This window comes from Myxocyprinus asiaticus, chromosome 1, assembly GCF_019703515.2.
Source record: "Myxocyprinus asiaticus isolate MX2 ecotype Aquarium Trade chromosome 1, UBuf_Myxa_2, whole genome shotgun sequence".
In the NCBI taxonomy this organism is placed as follows: Eukaryota; Metazoa; Chordata; class Actinopteri; order Cypriniformes; family Catostomidae; genus Myxocyprinus; species Myxocyprinus asiaticus.
Window position 1 is genome coordinate 34,023,399 of NC_059344.1, and position 7,652 is coordinate 34,031,050.

The 7,652-nt window shown below is 38.8% G+C and overlaps 1 pseudogene; it reads left to right on the plus strand.

Annotated features, from left to right (window-relative positions):
• Positions 1 to 6,325: 6,325 nt before the first annotated feature.
• On the plus strand, positions 6,326 to 7,394 carry LOC127448540 (uncharacterized; annotated as a pseudogene).
• Positions 7,395 to 7,652: the final 258 nt, after the last annotated feature.

Here is a 7,652-nt window from a genome sequence, read left to right on the forward strand (position 1 = left end):
TTGTAAATAATAGCTTTTTTAAGCTAAAACTTTGTAAAAAAAAATAAAATAAAAAAATTGAGTGAGTGTGTTTTAAATAGTGTAAGAAAATGCAATGACTGAGAGAAAGAGAGAATAATGAGAGAGACAGAAATACAAAAAAGAGAGAAAATGTGACAATGCTGTAATTTTTAACACTCAAACAATTCATTCAATTTGATTTTTGAATTCAACAAATCAAACGTCTCAGTAATATACTGTAAGCAGCGGACCAGAAACAGACACACTGAAAAGATAGTATGGGGAATTAATGGAACAGTGTCTGAAAAAAGTGGTAACCTGCAATTTTTACCTCATGGATCTACATTATTTTTATTTGATCTAACACATACTGTAAAATATTACTTGTGATGGTGTAAACTAATTCGTCAGGTTTATTTAGTCAGAGTAAAACTTTTTTGACTTGAATAAAACCTGATTAATTTAGACCACACGAAGTACATTTTCTAGGTTACCTGACAATTAGTTTTACAGTGTATGTCCAATTATCAATCTACCCATCTATATGTCCATGTGCATACATGTGTGCTTAAATATGTGCACGCATGAGTGTGTACACCATCTGTGTGTGTGGTACATGGCTGGTTAAGCAGATACAGAAACAGAAGCTTGTTGTGTAATTAAAGTGAACTGATAAAGGCTATAGCCCAGTATAACATGCCAGGCAGTGCCAGTCTGCTCTGCGCCCAGATGAAAGCTCTGTTAAAGACTGTTTAATGTCCCTCTCAAAGACCTGCTTTAGAAATTCCCCTCAGAACACAACATAGAGAACTTTTAATGGGTTCAGGATATTCAGTCCAGGGTCCCAGGAGGAGCAGAGGGAGTCTAAACAACCAGGCTTCATTAGTTTGTTAAAAGAAGACTTGATATGCATAATGTGCTGTGTCTTTATGAAATTAAACTCTTTTTATATTCTGTCAGACTGCTGTCACTGATTTATATTATCGTCCTGAGATTGCATCTGTAATCACTGTGTTTATTCATCGTTGTTCTTCCATTGAAGCTCTGAGTTGACAGAATGGAAATGGCATGTTAAGCATGTGTTTAATATTTGGAATGTTGATAGCAGAGCTATTCCACTCTTTATTTGTTATTACTGAGTAGTACATCACACTATGATGCAGTGTGTGTGTGTGTGTGCGTGTGTGTGTGTGTTTGTGTGTGTGTGTGTGTGTGTGTGTGTGTGTGTTTGGGCAGGTTTAAGTTGTTTATGAGGACATTTCTGTAGGTTAGAAACTGGTAATTACAAGGGTATTATGCTATAAATGTGGTTTATGAGGACATTTCTAGTGTCCATATAATTCAAATCACTTAAAAACATATTAAACAATGTTTTTTGAAAATGTAAAAATGCAGAAAGTTTTTTTTTTGAGGGTTAGGTTTAGGGTTATGTTTAGGGTATAGAATCAATAGTTCGTACAGTATAAAAATCATTATGTCTATGGAGAGTCCTCATAAGAATAGCCGCACCAACTGTGTGTGTGTGTGTGTGTGTGTGTGTGTATGTGCTCAGAGTTGGATGTCTCTCTGGTGATTACAAAATAAACCCCTTAATGCCACACAGCCAGACCACAGCATCTGAAATCACCACACGAGCATCAGAGCCATTCATCGCACACAAAGTGCTGGTCTGACATTCTCAGAGGTCATTATATGGGTTCTACATGATTCCATAATGCCAAAAAGAGTTGAAAGTTACAAAGCATGTATATAAAGCAAAAGCTAATAAACAAATAAATAATGCCAATGTTTAGAGAACCCTCTGCGCTTAATACAACATAATGAGCAGACCAAACCAGACCAAACAAAATAATTGTTCAAGATGATCACACAGTAAATTGTTGTATTTGTTCTTCAATTATTTATTTATGTATTTTTTTTCATAGAATTTGGATCCAATGTGCTGAATTTCAGACATGCGGCACCATGTGGTCAATGTTTAATCTCCAAAAAATAGCCCGCACTGTTCTTTTGACATCACATCCCTTTTGATCTCTGGCTAGCGAGATACTACTTTTGCTAATAAATAAATAAATAAATAAATAAATAAATAATAATAATAATAATAAAATGCTTCTTTAGGTCTCAGTACTGTTAGAGTTAGATTTAGGGTTTGGATTAGGGTTTGGAGTATATGAATGTAATTACTACTCAAACATATCCAAAATAGTATGCATTGTGCCTTATAAGTCACATCTATTCAAATGTTTAATTTGCATAAAGCTTGCTCATGTCTCACGCTTGCACAGTGAATTGTGTCAAGGTGCGCATGCGTACAACTGTAGTTCCAGATTCGGCCACTGGGGGTCAGTTTGGAAATTCGAAAAGCATAGACCGATTTTAACAAACCCAAAAATTAACCTTTTGTCCCTGATTTCCCATGAGATCAGTCTGAATTATTGCAGTGTCAATAATGGTACAGTCCATAAAGGTGGTGCACAGGGCCGAATTTCACACGGAGTGTGAGAGCGATTAATTCATGTCTTTACAGAAAGAGAGTGATTCTTTACACTGTTCTTTCAATGAATCATGTGTGAGCTCCAGCCACTGCTGAAATAATGATGGCATAATAGCAACTAACGCAGAACGGCAGATTACCTCATATTTATAAATGTCTACCACAGTGCTATAATCTCCTGTGACAGAGAAACGTGAGGAGCGCAGCAGCGACTCCTTCCATGTAATGCAACAAATGCAGGATTCCCCTGTAGTGTGTGCGCTGTGAATAACTGCGATAATCACAGGACAATGGCTTCATTTATCAAGCTAACCCAGCAGCCTTGTGCAGTGTGATTAAAGTGCTCCACATTTTCCAAGCTTATTTTAGATTTTAGGACAAAAGGGCATGGAAACTTTGTGGAAAAGAGATCAAGCTGGACATAATAAAAAAGAAAAATAGATTAACTAGTCTCTCTGTTTTTGTTTTGAAATGCACAGTGGCATGCAATGAGCAAATTCCAAGTCAACCAAAAATGAAAATTCTGTCCCCATCTACTCACCTTCATGTTGTTCCAAACCCATATGCCTTTCTTTCATAAGTGGAGCACAAAAGGAGATGTAACCATGTACTCTTTAATTGCACCTTTTTTCCATATAGTGAAAATGAATGGTGACTGAGGTTAATATTCTGATTAACATCTCCTTTTGTGTTCCACGAAAGAGAGAAAGTCATATGGGTTTGGAATTTCATGAAGGTGAGAAAATGACTGCATAATTTTCATTTTTGGGTGAACTATCCTTTAAGTACTGAGTGATAAAAAAAACACCAGTTTATTAATGAATGAATAATGAATTATTTCTGGTTCTACTTTGGAGTTAAAAGACTGGACTACTGTTTCCAGATACTTGCTAAATATGTGCATTAATGTGTATTACTGTATTCCATCATCCACCAATCTCCTGATGAATGGCTTCCTCTCATTGTCATGGCGACACAGTTACGCCATTCAGCTAAATGATGATAGTCTCATTCACCTCTTCAAACAATAGCCACAGTCTAAATATAGATTTGATGACTATTAAGGTAATTTTGCTGTTTAAAAATAGGGATGTATAGTTTCTGACTGTTTTCAATGGCCACCCTATGTGTTTAACTGCCATGTGTGTTACTGTAGCTGTTACAGTTTGGAACAAGGGGTAAGTGATAGATGGAAGGGGGAGATGACAGATAATTATGCAAATACAACAAATTAAAATCCTTGTTTTGTCTAACAATGTGTTCCTTTCAATCAACAGCTAGTTTGTTAATGTCTTTCCTACGTTATCCACAAGATTATGTGACCTTTTGTGATCTTTACATTCTGAACTTGATAATCCAATGCTTCATGAGCTATCAATCCCAGACCTAACAGGCTGAACCTCATACAGAATACATTCACAGTGTATTACCATTAAGGTAGAGGGAATGTTAAGTGAAAGGAGAACTTATGTGACTTTACAATGTTTTTCTTTTCTTTTATTGCAGTTAGATTGCATTAACATTAATTTATTTTATTTTAACACTACTGTATATTGTACAAACTTGGGCTGATATATGATAGGAGCAATAGTGGGGCATGTTGTCACACTTAATAGGGTTAGTTAAATAGCCTTTTACAGGCATTTCAGCTAAATGTAAACAGTAAAACAGTTATAGAAACACCAAACAATTAATGAAACAGCAAAAATATCAGAGGTAACATACAAAAATATGAAATCATTGTTTTGGTTGACACAAGCTTTAATACATTCAATTCAATTAGGCCTATAACATATAAAAAACATGTGACCACTTGGCCCAATAAATATGATTTGCCCCAAACTGACACGAAAAATCCCGTCTCCTAAGAAAACAGTTAATGTGGTTTTATCATGTTTACCCAAGAGCTGTAGCCAAAATATGATATTAAAATGTTGTTTGGGAGGATAAAATTCACCCAAAAAATATTCTAATTTAAGAGGGTTTTAAACTACATATTTGAAACCAATGTACAAAACCACTGTTAGAGAAAACATGCATTTGTCTAATTAGACTTTTCATTCAAAACATTACAGTTACTGCAATATAGCCCTTATGACAACTTCCAAGTGTAACAACTATCCTTGTGTCTCCCCAGTATATTGATATATTTTTTTCTTCATTGCGCATGTGAATAATTTTTGCTGTGCAATTCATTAGCATGTATCCCAAAGAAACACCAAATTCACACTTTCTGATTTCTTAAGAAAACACTACACACTCTTTATCTCTCTCTCTCTCTCTCTCTCTCTCTCTCACACACACACACACACACACACACACACACACACATCCTTTTGACACATCTGAAAGAATTAAAAAAATCCTGAGGTATACGGCCTGTGACCTCAGCCAAAACTAGATTCAACTCCCTCTTGGTCTAAACTGTACATAAATTGCACTACGGTATATCGCAGACATTAGATCGAGTGTCAACTGGCTGCCATTTTCACCTCCATGCATGGTTATGTGCCTTTCTATGGTTTAAGAGAAACTTTTATAGACTCTAATGATAGCTTCAGACTCCCATAAAGACAGAAATAGTGGCTGATATAGTGGTCCATTTGGAACACGCCAAGTCATTTGACTTGGAAAAACTACACACCACAGCAACTCACAGATCAGGCAACCAGCTGGACCTCATCTTTACACGTAACTGTACCAACTCAAATATTCTTGTTACTCCTTTACATGTCTCTGATCACTACTTAGTTCAATTCAACATGACACTCCCATCTACATTAAAACAGACTCTACCATTGGTTTCCTTTCGCCGTAACCTCCGTTCCTTCTCACCCTCTCGCCTTTCCACTGCTGTCTCTACATCTCTTCCTACACAAAATATATTTAACACGCTTAATGTTAAACACTGCCACAGACACACTAAGATCTACTTTAACAACCTGTCTAGACAACACCTGTCCTATCTCCACTAGGCCAGCACGTGCTACACCACCCAGCCCCTGGTTGTCTGACGTCCTTCGTGAACATCGGACTGACCTCAGGGCAGCTGAGAGGAGATGGCAGAAATCTAAAGATCCAGCATATCTAGGTAAATATCAGTCCCTGCTTGCAACTTTTTCAGATAATGTCAAATCTGCAAAAACCTCCTATTACCAGAACAAAATCAACAGCACCACAGACACTCGCAGCTTGTTTAGAACATTCAACACACTTCTCTGCCCTCCCCCTCCACCTCCTGACACATCACTGACAGCAGATGTCTTCGCCACATTTTTTACTAATAAGGTTGCAGCCATCAGCAATACATTCTCAGCACCACACCTTGTCAATCACATGTCTCCTGTATGCAACTCTTCTGTCTCCATGTTCTCTCCTCTGACTGACACTGAGGTCTCTAAACTCCTCCTCTCCAACCACCCCACCACCTGTTCCCTTGACCCCATTCCTTCCCACCTTCTCCAGGCCATTTCTCCATCCATCCTACCTGCACTCACACACATAATTAACACATCTCTACTTACAGGCACTTTTCCCACTACATTTAAGCAGGCTCGAGTAACCCTGCTGCTGAAGAAACCCGCACTTAATCCCACAAAGATAGAACACTACAGACCAGTCTCTCTCATACCATTCATGGCAAAAACACTTGAAAGGGCAGTTTTCAATCAAATCTCTGCCTACCTCTCACAGAACAAGCTGCTGGATGACAATCAGTCAGGCTTTAAAAGTGGACACTCCACCGAGACCGCACTGCTGTCTGTCACCGAGTCGCTGAGACGGGCGAAAGCTGAATCCAGATCATCAGTCCTGATTCTGCTGGACCTTTCTGCAGCCTTTGACACAGTCAACCATCAGATATTACTCTCTACGCTTTCCTTGCCTGGCATCACAGGAACTGTGCTTGAGTGGTTTAATTCCTATCTCTCAGGTAGGTCCTTCAAGGTAGCCTGGAGAGGTGAGGGATCCAAGCCACATCAGCTACTTACTGGGGTACCTCAGGGATCAGTGCTTGGGCCACTTCTCTTCTCTATATACACAACATCACTGGGACCCATCATTCAAGCACATGGTTTCTCTTACCACTGTTACGCTGATGACACGCATCTCTACTTGTCTTTCCAGTCCAACGAAACCACAGTGACTGCTCGAATTTCTGCCTGCCTGGCGGACATCTCGGCCTGGATGAAGGAGCACCACCTGCAACTCAACCCAGCCAAGACTGAACTCCTTGTCTTTCCAGCCAACCCTGATGTTGAACACAACATCACTGCGCAGCTGGGTGCAACTACAATAACGCCTTCCAAATCGGTCAGAAATCTAGGGGTAACCATCGACAACAGACTAAATTTCACAGACCACATCTCAAAGACCGCGAGATCATGTAGATTTACACTCTACAATATCAGGAAGATAACACCCTTCCTCTCTGAACATGCCACACAACTGCTTGTCCAGTCACTTGTCATAACTAGACTGGACTACTGTAACGCTCTCATTGCAGGCCTCCCTGCTTGTGCAACTAGACCCCTCCAAATGATCCAGAATGCAGCAGCACGTCTGGTCTTTAATGAACCAAAGAGAGCACGTTACACCACTCCTTGTCTCTCTCCACTGGCTACCGGTTGATGCACGTATCAAATTCAAGGCTCTGATGCTGGCATACAGAACAGTTACTGGGTCTGCTCCAGCATACCTAAAATCATTTATGCAGAGCTACGCGCCCATTAGAAGTCTGCGGTCGGCTAAGGAACGTCGCCTTGTTGTACCAACACAAAGAGGCACCAAAACACTTTCCCGGATTTTCAGCTTCATCATACCACGTTGGTTGAACGACCTTCCCAACTCTATCCGTGAAGCTGACTCACTCTCTGTCTTCAAAAAACGACTAAAAACACATCTTATCCATGAGCACTTAACCAGTCATTAAAAAAAAAAATAAAAAAAAAATTCTGTTGCACTTTATTCTATTTTGAATACTATTATGATGCTAGTGATACTTTGTAATACAGCACTTTTCATACCACTGTCTCCTAAGATGATTCGCTTATGTTTTCCTCTCTTGTAAGTCGCTTTGGATAAAAGCGTCTGCCAAATGGATAAATGTAAATGTAAATGTAAACACGCAAAAAAAAAAAAAAAAAAAAAAAAAACT